We start from the raw sequence: 16,362 nt of genomic DNA on the forward strand, positions 1-16,362 counted from the left end.
AAGGGTGATTTCAGCATTGGATTCACTGAGTCTCAATGCAGTGAAGTCCATGCTTGAGCTGGGATGTCCACAATCGTGTGGTACTTAAGAAGACTTGGAGGATCACCTAGTCAGATGCTAGAGTAAGCATCCCAAGAAACCTCATAATTCCGAGAATTACAATTAATGCCCATTTAGGGACCTCATCCCATTCCAATTCGCCTAAACATGGAAGGGTGATTCACCATTAAAGAAAGCTCAATAAAAGGACTGACCTTGCAAAATGGTGCCTGAAGGGACATGGGGAGATCAGCTGCTTGTCAACAAATCTTACTGCTGACTGTACTGTAAACTGTGCCTCACATTGGAAGGCGTGTGTGGAAGCTGTGTAAATCCAGTGCATTACGCCAGATATGCTGTAGTGGAGGTTGTAGAAGTTGTTTGCGGCTTTCTGGGTGTCTCTTATTGAAAGGCACTCAGTACCTGATTGTACAGCCTGCCAGTGTTGAGGGGAAGCCAGCGGAAAGCCAGGCCCCCACCCCTGCTATCAAGCTCCCTCACCCATGATCACCGTCCAGCAAACCCTTCCTGCCAACACTCACATCTCACCTCTGCCCTTCAGCAAATCCTGGGTGTCAGCTGGAAGGACCTTGAGGAGAGAGGCAATAGTGCAATGACACTGTCATAGGTTAATAATCTGGAGACTCAGGCCATGTTCTGGAAATTTAGGTTCAAATCTCACCACTCCAGATGGTGGAATTTGAATTCAATTAAAAATAATCTGCTATTAAAAGTCTAACTGTTGATTGTCACAAAAAAACAACTTGTTCATAGCAAGGAGGTTGACACTGAAATGGCCAAGCAAGCTGTTCAGTTGTAAGGAGTTGGGAGGTTATGTTGTGGCTTACATGACATTGGTTAGGCCACTTTTGAAATACTGTGTGAAATTCTGATCTCATTCCTACAGGAAGGATGTTATGAAACTTGAAAGGGTTGAGAAAAGATTTACAAGGATGTTGCCAGGGTTGGAGGGTTTAAGCTATAGAGACAGGTTGAATAGACTGGGGCTGTTCTCCCTGGAGCCTCAGAGGCTGAGGGGTGATCTTATAAAATCATGAGGGGCATGGATAAGGTAAATAGACCAAGGTCAATTCCCTGGGGTGGGCGAGTCCAAAACGAGAGAGCATAGGTTTAAGATGAGAGGGGGAAGATTTAAAAGGTGCAACCTTTTTACGCAGAGGGTGGTGGGTGTGTGGAATGAGCTGCCAGAGGAACTGGTGGAGGCTGGTACAATCTTCGAGTAAAAAGCGAGGTCTGCAGATGCTGGAGATCAGCGCTGAAAATGTGTTGCTGGTTAAAGCACAGCAGGTTAGGCAGCATCCAAGGAACAGGAAATTCGACGTTTCGGGCCAGAGCCCTTTCCTGATGAAGGGCTCTGGCCCAAAACGTCGAATTTCCTGTTCCTTGGATGCTGCCTAACCTGCTGTGCTTTAACCAGCAACACATTTTCAGGCTGGTACAATTACAACATTTAAAATGCATCTGGATGGGTATATGAATAGAAAGGGTTTGAGGGGCAAATACTGGCAAATAGGACTAGATTAGGTTAGGATATCTGGTCAGCAAGAATGAGTTGGACCAAAGTGTCTGTTTCCGTTGCTGTACATCTCTATGACTCTCACTGCTAAAAGGTCTCAAAAAAGGAACTAAATCAGATGGACCACCTGAAATCAGCTAAGGTAACAGAATAGACAATGGAAAGAAACAGCACTTTCATCCCTGAAATTTCATTCTTATTAACATCTGGAAGTTAGTGCCAAAAGTGGCAGAGCTATCCCATAGATTAGTTAAGCAGTAGCCTGACATAATTGTACTCACTGGCAGATTAGATCCAGCAGAGGTGGTGACACATTGGAAAACAGTCAGGACTGAGGTGGTCTTGGAGTCCTTAACAGTGGCTCCAGGTGCCATGAAGTTTCAGGTCAAACATGGGCAAGGCAACCTCCTGCCAATTACCACATATTACCCCCTCTTCAGCTGATGAATCAGTACTCTTCCACTGTCAACTCTGAGAATTTGTTACTGTGTTTAGGAGGATTTCAATGACCATCACCAAAAGTGGCTCAGATGCATCTGTCCATGACAGTGTCCTAGTGGGGACAAAGTCCCATCATCACAGTGAGAATACCCTTCAACGACGTCTGTGGCACTTTCAGTTTGCGAAACGGAATAGACTCTGGGGATCCAAGATGGCAGAAATCTAGGCGGATCGCATTGCAGAGCTCCGCATCACAACACAAGCAGGACAACCTTTCAACCCACCCAAACCAGACCATTGCAATATCTTGGGACTCCAGAAAGAGTCCCAAGAAAACATCTAAAAGTTAACTTACCTATATTTCCAACCATCCAGAGATTCCAAGAAAGGGAGGAGGAGCATCCATGACTGGGCCTGCGGCCCAGCCTGCAGAATCCTCAGACCTGATTACTTTTCAGCCCCTGGTGAACAAGCTCACGAAACCTCGTGAGATGTTGGGGAAACAGATAGAAGAAAAGCTGGCTCCAATCTCTATCATGCTGCAAGAGCATGAGCAGCAGCTGGGAGACCTGGAAAAAAGGATGGATGAGGTTGAGCACAGAGTCACAGTGGTGAAAGCTGATGCCAGTTCATCCAAGGATAGGATCCAGGCCCTGGAGACGCAGGTCCTGTAATTTGTGCAACTACGTGGATGATCTGGAGAACAGGGGCAGGAGAAAAAAACGTTCAGGTGGTAAAGAAGAGAGCGGCCTGTGGAATGTGTTGAGAACTGGCTGTGGACATTCTTTGACTTGGAGGCTGGCAGGAGAGGATTGAAGATAGAGAGAGCTCACCGGGTCACAGCGCGGAGATCGGGTTTGGGTCAATGTCCTCGTCCTCTCCTGGTGTGGTTCCATCACTACAGGGATAAGGAGAGAATCATGGAAGCTTCCAAAATCCAGGGGAAGGATCCGAAGGCCTTTATTTACCAGGGGTCTAAGATCATGTTCTTCCAGGACTTCGCAGCGGCGGTGATCCAGAAAAAAAATCTTATGATGGTGTCAAGAGAAGACTGAGGGAGCTTGGGATTCAGTACTCCCTGAGGTATGCGGTGATGTTACGGTACACCCTAAATTGATCCATACATCTCTTTGACATGTCAGAGAAGGCAAGAAACTTTGTGGAAAAATTAACCTAACTTGAACAATTTTAGTATGTATAAATTGTGTTGTTTGGGTACGTCTTTATCGTTTTGTAAAAGAAATGGAGGGAGTCCAGTTGGAGCTTTCTTTTTCTTTTTTTTTCTATTGATAATAATTTGGTTTAAACTATGTTTGGCAGGAGTTGAGATGTGTATTTTCAATTTCTAAGTTAAGATATACCAAAAGATGGGTGGGGTATTTACCCCCTTTTTTCTTTAAAGGCTTTTTATTTTATTCATATTGATATTATATGGCGTGTTTACTTGCTTTTCTGCTTGTGTTCGCGGTGTGGCTCTAGCTGGGAGAAGTGAAGGTGTGTGGGATGGCTAGATGCTGACTTGTGGGCAGTTTGGGGTGGGTAATTGCCCTGTCCAAGCAGGGGTGAGTTCTCCTATTCAGCGCTGTTGTCGTTTTATATATTGGTTTGTTTTTTTATTTTTGTTGGTTTTAATTTTTAATAATTTTGTAGATTTGTTAAAGGTAGAGGTCTTAGTTTATGTAGTTTTTATGTTCGGTAGATCATGTGACATTAAGGCTCAGCGATTTGTGGTTCGAGTTCCTCCTCTCTGGAAAGTAAATGCTATTGATAATGATTTGATTAAATGTGTACCTGGAATATCAAAGGAAGCCACTCACCACTTAAGAGGAAGAAGGTACTCTTGAGTCTTAGAAGAGAGAAGATGGATAATGCTTTGTTACAGGAAACACACTTGGATGACAGGGAGCATTTGAAATTACGGCAAAATGGCTTTTACCAAGTTTAATTTTCATCATTTGATACCAGGAGTAGGGAATTGGCTAAACTGGTTTGGAAGAATCTCCCATTTAAGTTACTAGAGTTTGTTAAAGACACACACAGGAGGTCTGTAATTCTTAAAACCTTGATAAATGGGGAAGAATATGGTGCTTTCAATGTTTATTGCCTCCAGCTCATCCCCTTAAGTTTTTGGTAGATGTGTTTTCTAAACTGATAAGTGTTAAGTCCTGGCACATCATTATAGGAGGAAATTCTAACTGTCTCATGGATCGCACAGTAGACAGGTTGCTCAAATATCCCTCGATACCCTCGGTACAAACTAAACAGATCTGTGTGTGGATTTCGGGTTGGTGGACGTCTGGAGGTGTCTTCACCCTACAGGCAGGGATTTTATGTTTTTTTCCAACCCACACAGATGTCACACATTAGGATTGATTCTTTTCTGACCCCTGTGGCGACCCTGGACTTGGTGGCAGCTTGTACGATTGGTAATATTACCATCTGTGATCATGCTCCAGTGTACCTGCTGGTTAAAATTAAGGACATTACGGTGGGTTCAATGCACTGGTGAATGGATCCCTTTATTCTCAAGGATCATAAGTATGTGGAGTATTTCTCTTGGGAATTTCAGGCGTTCCTAGACATTAACTCAGGCTCGGTTAGTAGCCCATCAGAATCTAATCAGTCTCTAATAGTAAGAGATGAACATATTTGTACTCTTTCGGACATGTTACTTGAGAGACTGGTAATTTTTGGAATAGATTGACGGAAGTTTAGTGTTCTCCTATGTACGATCAGGTTGGAGTGCCAACTCAAGACTTGGGAAATAACAGTGGAAGTGATTGGCGCAGTGTCAGTTCCAGGAATACAGTGGGTTCCTGGGAACAACTTAGCAGGATCCAAGGTGGGAGTGACACCCTTTGTTTTGGGCAAACTAGGGAACTGAGGAGTTAAAAGAATAATACCCTGGAATTTTTCCAGACTGTGTAGTAACAAGATCCCACTATCATCAGTAACAGCACAAAGCAAAAACTAAAGACAAAGACAAAGGAGTTAAGGTTCAGTTAGTAGACATCCTGTTTGATGTAATGGTGCAGGACAAACCTGAACAGGCAAAGGGTCAGACAGAAGTGTTTAGTCCTGAAAGGCCAATGGACTTATGACAGAAAGACGAGACAATAAAATATATATTTATATATTGATGCATACTTAGAAAAGGAATCAGAATGTATTCCTCAGGGGTACTATCTTAAAGATAGAGTCCTAAGATGAAAATGGAGACCACAGCAGGTTAGTGCAGAGGAGAAATGGATAGAAGTGCACCAGATTGTGTTGCTGGTAACACACAGACAGCAAGTGTTTCAGGTAGCACATGAGTTACCAGTAGGAGGCAACCTAGGTGTGAGGAAGACTCAGGCTCAGATACAAAAGCACTTTTGCTGGCCTGGACTGCACAAGGTTATGGTCAAATTTTGCCATACATGTCATACGTGCCAAATAGGAGGTAAGCCATGGGTAGTAATAAAACCTGCAACTTTGTTGCCAATTCCCATATTCAAAGAACCTTTCATGCAAGTTATGATTGACTGTATAGGGCCCCTCCATAAAATTAAAAGTGGGAACTTGTTGAAGAAAATATCAAGAGGCAGATCTTGAGCATTGACTAGTTTGTTACACGAGGCATCATGGGGAGACCCACCATCCTAACAGTGGCTCGATAGAACTTCAAAGTACAGCAGAAAGTTACAGGATTATACAGGAAACAAGACACAGACTGAGACACAGGCTAACCTTTAATTACAAGCTGTCAGGATGGTCCGAGGTGGTACCGAATCAGGTGTCAACCCTAATTGATGCTACACATTCCACAAGTGGACAGGATTGAAACCTAACATGCTGTTAACAGAGATCCATAACTAATGTAGGACAGATATCCATAACTAGAGGAACCACACACATTAGCAATACATCATAAACTAATTGATGGGGCTAAACACACATGCTACATGCTCTCACAATACATCACAGTGGGGAAACATTGAGCAGGCAAACAGTGGTGCCTTGAACAGATAAGCTACACTTTAGCATTACCTTCTTGTGAGAGAGGAGTGAACCAATGGCGGGGGGCTGTGAGACAGCCTCTCACAGCTATATGCCAAGTATTAATGTTCTGCTGGATGAGGGGAGTTCACCAAAATGGCTCCTTAACCAGGAAGGAAGACATAGCCAAGAAAATGGCTTCCACAGAGCCAATATTTGTTAACCATAATGGATCTGTCTACGATTTCCAAAAGCAATTCCACTATGGAGTATGAAGTCAAAAAGGGTGATGGAGAAGTTAGTAGATTCCTCTACCCAGCATGGGTAATCAGAGAGATTCAGTCAGACCAAGGGTCTATTTTTACTGCTAGGCTGTTTAAGGAAATCACAAATAGCTTCGGCATATAGCACTTTAAATCCAGTGTGTTTTGGAAAGATGGCATCAGACCCTGAAGACCATGTTAAGAGTGCATTGTCAGATTACCTGAATGGTTGGAATAAAGGTATCCCATTCATATTGTTTGCCATTGGAGATGCCCCAAATGAATTTACTCAGTTTACTCCCTTTGAGGTAATATTAGGACATGAAGTGAGAGGACCTTTGAAATCAATTAAAGAAAAAATGACAGGATTAAAGTTGGAGATCTCACACTTGGATTGTGTATCTGAGGTGAAGAAAGATTAATTGGAATAGGTGAGTTAGCTAAACAGCACCTGAAGAGGGCACAGCATAGAATAAAGCAGGTGGCAGATAAAAGCTCTGAAACTGGGACATTTTCCTGAGGAGATGACATATTAGTATTGTTATCAGTGATAGGAGATCCCTTCAAAGCCAGGTTTAGTGAGTCCTAACAAATTGAGAAAAAGTTGAGTCAGGTAACCTATCTGGTAAAGATGCTGGATAGGAAAATATCTGTATCACGTATGTAATGTGAATATGTTAAAATCTTATTAAAATCAAGACAGGGCACTGGAGAAACAGGTGTTAGTTACTGTCCTGCAGAGTGAGGAATCAAATCCAGATGTTATGGGGTTTGATATGTTAAATAATGAGGAAGTCCTTGAGGAGTAGGATAGATTAGTGAGCTATCTGTCTCAGGAGAAAAGAACCCAGTTGAAAGGCTTGTTGCAGCATTATGAGGACATATGCCGGAATAAGATGGGGAGGACTAATACTATTAGATTAGATTACTTACAGTGTGGAAACTGGCCCTGCAGCCCAACAAGTCCAAACCAACCCTCCAAAGAGCAACCCACCCGGACCCATTCCCCTATATTTACCCCTTCACCTAACACTACGGGCAATTTAGCCTGGCCAATTCGCCTAACCTGCACATTTTTGGACTGTGGGAGGAAACCGGAGCACCCGGAGGAAACCCACGCAGACACAGGGAGAATGTGAAAACTCCATATAGTCAGTCGCCTGAGGCGAGAATTGAACCCAGGTCTGCTGTGAGGCACAATGCTGAACACTGTGCCTTTGTGCTGCCCAATTATTGTGCATGAGGTGGATGTAGGGAATGCATCCCTACAGACTTAATCCTCTCAAAGCCACACAGGTCAACATGGAAGTGAATGCAATGCTCAATGAAGATATCATCAAACTGAGTCAGGGTGAGTCGTGTTTGCTAACCTTGTTAGTTCCCAAACCTGATAGGATTCAACGATTTTGAGTGAATTATCGGAAGGTCAACGCCATGCCAAAATTGGATTCATACCCATTACCGAGGTTGAAGGACTGTATAGAGACAGTTGGACAAGCCACTTATATCACAAAGTTAGCCTTACTATGTGGTTATTGGCAGGTACCTTTATCAGAAAAAGTGAAAGAAGTTTCTGCATTTGTAACTTCAAATGGGCTATATCAATTCAAAGTGATGCCCTTGGGAATGAAGAACACACCAGCCACATTCCAAAGACTCATGAACAGAGTTGTGACTGGACTAACAAATTGTGCAGTTTCTCTGGATGATGTAGTGATTTTTAGTGAACCATAGAAAGATCAGATGATACAGTTAGCAGAGCTCTTTGAATGATTAGGAGAAAACTAGTAATAAACTTAAAGAAAACAGAAGTTGCAAAAGCAGAGGTGGTGTTCTTAGGACACAACATCTGTTATGGAAGGTTGATCCCAAGGAATACCAAGACAAAGGCCATCAAGGAATTTCCACAACCATCATCAAAGAAAGAGATGCTTCAATTTTTGGGATTAAGCAGATTCTACAGGACATTTGTTTCAAACTTCAGCAGTGTGATGCCACAGCTAACAGATTTACTGAAGAAGAACACAAAATTTCGGTGGACAGAACAATGCCAGGAGGCCGTTAAGAATTTAAAAGCAGTTTTAGCTTCACCAAATGTTTTGAACCCTTCAAAGTTCCAATCAATGCTTACGATATAGAAGTTGTTGCTGTACTGCTACAGGAAAATTATAATGGAATTGAATGGCCAATTGGCTACTTTTCAAAGAAATAAAACACCCACCAGAGAAAATATCCTACCATTGAAAAAGAATTATTGAGTTTGGCACTGGCCTTACAACTTTTTAATCTTTATGTGGTGAACAATGGGTCAGACATTGTTGTGTACACTGACCACAATCCTCTTACATTTGTGGAAAGATTTAAAGACAAAAATATGAGACTATTTCATTGGAGTCTTGTGTTACAGACTTTTAATTTACAAATTGTACATGTTGCAGGTCATAACAATGTGATAGCAAATGCTTTGTCACAGATTTAAAGGAAAAAATATACATAAGATTGGACAGATTCCAATGTTTTATATATATGTATGCAGAAATTAATATGAAAGTATAACTTGGATTAATGACCAATGTAATCCTATGGGATTAAGAATTAGAAAAGAAAAGCCATCTTTTCATTATGATGGTTCATTTTTTCTTAAGTGGGAAGGTGTTATGAAGGTGAAGGTGTGTACTTTACCTTTAAGAGACAGTGAATGCTGTTCTGAACTGAGGCCTTACAAGCACCTGTGTATATGGCAGGCTCAGAGTGTACTGGAAAATTGAAAATATGAAACATTTGTCTGTGAAAATGGACACCTGAGTTTTGGTTGCTGTTTTGACAACAATTCTGATTTAAGCAGTTGGTTTAAATTATTGCCCCAGGATACTAAAACCCAATCAAGTTTGAATTTATTATTTTTGCCAACATCGAACCAGTGAAACCATCCAATGTTGAGGATGTAAAAATGCAGGCATTTTAAAAATTGGAGAGAAAGCAACTGCCATCGAGAGAGACTCAATAAATTAGGAAACACTTTATCAAAGTTACCTTTTCATATGAAACATATTCATAGTAAAAAGAAAGAAGACAACCCAGGGAGATCTTCAGTCCGGAGAGGAAAGACACCAAAAACCACAGCCATTGTGCGGTTTTGAAATTAATTTGATGTAATTTTAATAAATGTCTTTTTGGAACCGCATATTATTATAGAGTTGGAGACAGATAATAAGCAGTTAAGAGAAAGGGGGGGGGCTTAGAGTTGCAAACAGTTGTTGTTTAATGTTCACTTTTCGAGTTAAAAAATAAATTGATATTATTTTCTTTAAGTAGTGGAATTTGGGAGTCACTCATATTTTAACAGATTACAATGCAAGGTGAACTTTTCTGGGTGTTTGGTTTAATTAACAGAAGGGTTCACTGTCTATATCGTAACACAGTACAGTTATAACACTGGCATCTTTCCAACAACGTGGAAGCAACATACAGGAAAGGCAGGAGAAATCCAACTGAAAGAATTACTGACTCATCAGTCTATGCTTGGTCATCAGTAAAGTGATGGAAGGTGGAATCAACTGTGCTTTTAAGCAGCACCTGCTCAGCATTAACCTCAGCAACACTCATTTCTGGCTCTGCTAGAGCAACTCAGCTGAAAACCCCATGAATTAAGGTGAGAGTAACTGCTCTTCACATCAAGGCTGCATTTAACCAAGGCATCAAGGAGCCTCAGAAAATCCAGAATCACAGGGAACCATTGGGAAATCTCCTCCAGTTGGAGTCATACTTGGCACAAAAAGAAGATGGTTGTATTTGTTGGAGGTCAGTCATCTCAGCTCCAGGACATCTCTGCAGGACTGTCCTCAGCACAACCATCTTCAGTCCCTTCATCAATGACCTTCCCTTCATCATGAGGTCAGAAGTGGGGATGTTCACTGATGATTGCACAATGTTCAGTACTATTCCCAACTCCTCAGATACTGAAGTAGCCCGTGTCCAAATGCAACAGCCTGGACAAAATCAGGATTTGTGCCGACGAGTGGTAAGTTATGTTGATGGTGATGAAGTAGGATTTCTGAACCCGTGGCTTGTCTACTCTGTCTACTTTTCTCTTCATTTCTTTTCTTTGTTTCTCTCTTTCCCTGTTTTTTTCTTTCTCTTTTATTTTACTTATGTCTATTGAAGAGCTCGATCACAGCTACGGCTTCAGTAGTGGGTGAGTGGGCCCAGCGCCGATTCATGGCAGTGGTGTCAGAAGCAGGTTTGGATTCCCTGCAGCTTCTGCATTGTTGAGGCGGGTGGTTCTAGCACCGACTCATGGATGCTGCGGCAGAGGCGAGATAGGTTTCCAGCAGGGTCTGTGTCCAGCAGATTCATGGATGTGGCAACGGAGGTGAGTTCAGGCCAAATACAAGACCTGTAGGCTTCGGCAGCAGCTGCATCAGTAAGATGAGCCCAAAGCAGATTCATGGCGACGGTGGAGTCAAGTTTGGGTTGATGCAGCACCCATCGGCAAAGACATAGTTGGAAGTGAGGGGTGCCACAGAGTGGTGACTTTGCTTCCAGTGGCGAAGGGCGCTTGTGCCTGGTCACCAAGCCCATGAACCGTGGCAAAGCATTTAACAAGAAGGATTGCAAAGTTGAACACTTTCTTTGTTTCTTTATTCTCTGTCTTTATATTCTCTGTTTTGGTTTATTTTTCTGTTTTTAGATGGCACCAGAGAATAGCAGAGAGTTAATTTGTAACAAAACACACATGGCAATAAATAAGTCAAATCAAATCAAATATTCACATCACACAAGTGCCAATCTAAAACTATCTGTAACAAGAAAACATCTAATTATTGTCCCTTGACATTCAATGGCATTAACACCAACAATCACTCTCGCCACTACCAATATTCAGTAGCATCATCTACAAGATGCATTGCAGAAGTTCACCAAAGTTCCCTAGACAGCATCTTGCCTTCCCTTCTAAGGGCCACCTCATAAATACAATGGCTACAAAAGCAGGTCAAAAGCTGGGAATACTGCAGCAAGTAAGTTACCTCCTGACTCCCAAAAGCCTGTCCACCATCAACAAGCTACAAGTCAGGAATGTGATGACATACTCCCCACTTGCCTGGATAAATGCAGCTCCCACAACACTCAACGGGCTTGACACCATTTAAGACAAAGCAGCATGCTTGATCATCTACAAACGTCCATTCTCTCTGGCACTGACATGCAATAGCAGCTGTGTGTACTATCTACAAGATGCACTGCAGAAATACGCTTAAGGTCCTTAGCATCTGCTGAAGCCATGATCAATTCCATCTGGAAGGACAAGGACAACAGTTACATAGGAACAACACCACCTACAATTTCCTCTCCAATCCACTCACCATCCTGACCTGCAAATACCGTGCATTTAAAAATTATTATTGAACCAATTTTCTATACAACCCATTCAGAATATTATTGCACATCTCTGGAACAAGTGGGACTCATACCTGGGCCTCCCATTCTGGGGGCAGGGACACTACCACTGTGCCACATACTGCATAATTGCTGTTCCTTCAGTGTCACTGGGTCAAACTTCTGGCATTCCCTCCACTAACAGCGTTGTTGTACCTGTACCAAATGGACTGTAATGGTCAAAAAGGTAGCTCACCACAAACTGCTCTTAGGCAACTAGGGAAGGGGAATAAATGGTGGCCCAGCCAATGATGCTCACATCCCATGAAAGGATTTTAAAATAGGGTGTGGGTTACTGGCAACAGTCTCCACTTTCCCAGTGGGACTGCCTAGCAACAATTTGTGATTGACTGGCAGCTCTCGACAGACAGATCTTCCATCCCTAGGGAAGACCCAATGATGCCAAGTTAATGTGCCTTATCAGTACCTAAACCTGACACCCTTCCTGAAAAAGGCAACAACTAACTTCAAAATCCCCATCAATGACAATAAGTTCCATCCATGACTACTATGGTTGCAAGAGCAGTTCAGAGGATGGGAGAAACTCATCTATTGATTTCCTGACCACTTTCTATAAGGGACACATCAGAGATATGATTGAATACTTTCCATGTGCCTGAAGGAATGTATTCTAAAATAAAACAGAGTTAGCTGGTAAAAAGTGAAAGACAGGAATAGTGTGTAATATGAGCAAAGGAGTTTTTTTGTTGCATTTTGTTTAGCAATGTGAGACAAAGGCTAGTTGATCCTTTCCAGGGAAAGGAGCTGTATTCAAGTCAAATCAAATGTGAGCTTCATAAGCAGTTATGAGGAGAGAAGTGTTTCCTCTCAAAGAAGGTGTTTGTGGGTTGTTAACAGGAGATTTGACAGCTCCATTCAAATCCAGAGGACGTAATAAGCTATTAACTGATGAAAAGGACGAAGACAGTAAGAAAGAGGACTTAGCAATTCAAGGTTCCCCCTGGTAACTTTCTCCATGCACACATGAAACTCTGCATACATCAGTAACACTTATGAATGCAAATTAACATGTGCATAATTGAGATAGCCTTTCAACTATTGTTAATGCCAAACTAACAAGCAATAAACTGAGTGGGACAATCACAAATCCAGTAGATTAAAATTAATAGAAAAGTTTCTGATTTAAATGAAGAAATCACTGGATTGGTAAATCAGGGAGGTTCAGTTAGATGCCACTTTATTTTGTTGTTACAAAAAGCACTGGATAAAGTGCCACTTAAGGAATTCTGTCCTAATATAAAGTTCCATAACATTATGGGTAACATAGATTGATGTGATTGATTGGCATGGTATTGGGGGCAAAGTACTAACTTGGATTGAAAGTTAGTTGGCTGACAGGAAACAAAGAGTAGTGATAAATGGCTCCATTTCGGAATGGCAGGCAGTGACCAGTGGGGTAAGACCACAAGACCATAAGACATAGGAGTGGAAGTAAGGCCATTCGGCCTATCGAGTCCACTCCGCCATTCAATCATGGCTGATGGGCATTTCAACTCCACTTACCAGCGTTCTCCCCGTAGCCCTTAATTCCTCGAGACATCAAGAATCTATCAATCTCTGCCTTGAAGACATTTAGCGTCCCAGCCTCCACTGCACTCTATGGCAATGAATTCCATAGGCCCACCACCCTCTGGCTGAAGAAATGTCTCCGCATTTCTGTTCTGAATTGACCCCCTCTAATTCTAAGGCTGTGTCCACGGGTCCTAGTCTCCTCGCCTAATGGAAACAAATTCCTAGCGTCCACCTTTTCAAGCCATGTATTATCTTGTACGTCTCTATTAAGTCTCCCCTTAATCTTCTAAACTCCAATGAATACAATCCCAGGATCCTCAGCCATTCCTCATATGTTAGACCTACCATTCCAGGGATCATTCGTGTGAATCTCCGCTAGACACGTTCTAGTGCCAGTATGTCCTTCCTGAGGTGTGGGGACCAAAACTGGACACAGTACTCCAAATGGGGCCTAACCAGAGCTTTATAAAGTCTCAGTAGCACATCTCTGCTTCTATATTCCAACTCTCTTGAGATAAGAGACAACATTGCATTCGCTTTCTTAATCATGGACTCAACCACATGTTTACCTTTAGAGAATCCTCGACTAGCACTCCCAGATCCCTTTGTACTTTGGCTTTACTAATTTTCTCACCATTTAGAAAGTAGTCTATGCTTTTATTCTTTTTGCCAAAGTGCAAGACCTCATACTTGCTCACGTTAAATTCCATCAGCCATTTCCTGGACCACTCTCCCAAACTGTCTAGATCCTTCTGTAGCCTCCCCACTTCCTCAGTATTACCTGCCTGTCCACCTAACTTCGTATCGTCTGCAAACTTCACTAGAATGCCCCCAGTCCCCTCATCCAAATCATTAATATATAATGCGAATAGCTGTGGCCCCAACACTGAACCCTGCGGGACACCGCTCGTCACCGGCTGCCATTCTGAAAAAGAACCTTTTATCCCAACTCTCTGCCTTCTGTTAGACAGCCAATCCTCAATCCATCCCAGCAGCTCACCTCGAACACCATGGGCCCTCACCTTGCTCAGCAGCCTCCCGTGTGGCAGCTTATCAAAGGCCTTTTGAAAGTCTAGATAGACCACATCCACTGGGTTTCCCTGTTCTAACCTACTTGGCACCTCTTCAAAGAATTCCAACAGGTTTGTCAGGCATGACCTCCCCTTACTAAATCCATGTTGACTTGTTCTAATCAGACTCTGCTCTTCCAAGAATTTAGAAACCTCCTCCTTAATGATGGATTCTAGAATTTTACCAACAACTGAGGTTAAGCTAATTGGCCTATAATTTTCCATCTTTTGTCTTGATCCTTTCTTGAACAAGGGGGTTACAACAGCCATCTTCCAATCATCCGGGATCTTTCCTGACTCCAGTGACTCTTGAAAGATCTCAACCAATGCCTCCGCTATTTCCTCAGCCACCTCTCTCAGAACTCTAGGGTGTATCCCATCGGGGCCAGGAGATTCAACAATTTTAAGACTTTTTAACTCTTCTAGCACCATCTCTTTCGTAATGGCAACCATACTCAACTCAGCCCCGTGACTCTCTTTAATTTTTGGGATATTACTCATGTCTTCCACTGTGAAAACTGACGCAAAGTACTTGTTAAGTTCTCCTGCTATTTCCTTATCTCCCATCACTAGGCTTCCTGCATCAGTTTGAAGTGGCCCAATGTCTTCTTTTGCCTGTCGTTTGTTTCTTATGTACTGAAAGAAACTTTCAGTATCATTTCTAATATTACTGGCTAGCTTATTTGATCCTCTCATTTCTTATTACATTCTTTGTTATCCTCTGTTTGTTTTTGTATCCTTCCCAATCTTCTGACTTCCCACTGTTCTTAGCCACTTTATAGGATCTCTCTTTTTCTTTAATACATTTCCTGACTTCCTTTGTCAGCCATGGTTGTCTAATCCCTCCCCGGATAATCTTTCTTTTCTTGGGGATGAACCTCTGTATAGTGTCCTCAATTATACCCACAAACTCCTGCCATTTTTGCTCTACTGTCTTCCCCGCTAGCCTCTGCTTCCAGTCTATTTTTGTCAGTTCCTCTCTCATGCCCTCATAATTACCTTTATTTAACTGTAACACCATTACATCTGATTTTGCCTTCTCTCTTTCAAACTCCAAACTGAACTCTACCATATTATGATCGCTACTTCCTCAGGGTTCCCTTACTTTAAGATCTTTTATAGAGTCTGGTTCGTTGCAAAGCACTAGGTCCAAAATAGCCTGCTCCCTTGTGGGCTCCATGACAAGCTGTTCCAAAAAGCCATCCTGTAAACATTCCATGAATTCCCTTTCTTTGGATCCACTAGCAACATTATTTACCCAGTCCACCTGCATATTGAAGTCTCCCATGATCAATGTGACCTTGCCTTTCTGACATGCCTTCTCTATTTCCCGGTACATGTTGCGTCCCTGGTCCTGACCACTGTTAGGAGGTCTATACACAACTCCAATTATGGTTTTTTGCCTTTGTGGTTCCTCAATTCCACCCACACAGACTCCACATCATCCAACGCTATGTCATTCAATGCCATAGATTTAATTTTGTTCTTAACTAACAAGGCAACCCCACCCCCTCTGCCCACCTCCCTGTCTTTTCGATAAGTTGAAAAACCATGGAGGTTTAACTGCCAGTCCTGACCCCCCTGTAACCAAGTCTCTGTGATGCCTACCACATCATAATCATTCACTATTATCTGTGCCATTAGTTTATCTGCTTTGTTATGAATGCTACGAGCATTCAAGTAAAGTGCCTTAATGCTAACTTCCTTATCATTAGAGATGTTGGAAGTCATATGATGTCCTAAGTTATCCTTGCTTTTTTTCTGCATTCTCAGTCTGCCTCAATTTTAAATCCGCCTGGACACATGCTATCCTGCTGCTTATCTTTCCATTTAACGCCATACTCCTGTCGCTTTCACTTTCCCTTCCCCCCAACTCAGAAGTTTAAAGTCCTACTGACCACCCTGTTTATCCTCTTCGTTAGAACATTGGTACCTGATCGGTTCAGGTGGAGACCGTCCCAACGGTACAGATCTCCCCTGTTCCAAAACTGATGCCAATGCCCCATGAAGTGGAATCCCTCTTTCCCACACCAATCCCTTAGCCACGTGTTTACTTGCCTAATTT

Source organism: Hemiscyllium ocellatum, chromosome 18, assembly GCF_020745735.1.
Source record: "Hemiscyllium ocellatum isolate sHemOce1 chromosome 18, sHemOce1.pat.X.cur, whole genome shotgun sequence".
Classification (NCBI taxonomy): Eukaryota; Metazoa; Chordata; class Chondrichthyes; order Orectolobiformes; family Hemiscylliidae; genus Hemiscyllium; species Hemiscyllium ocellatum.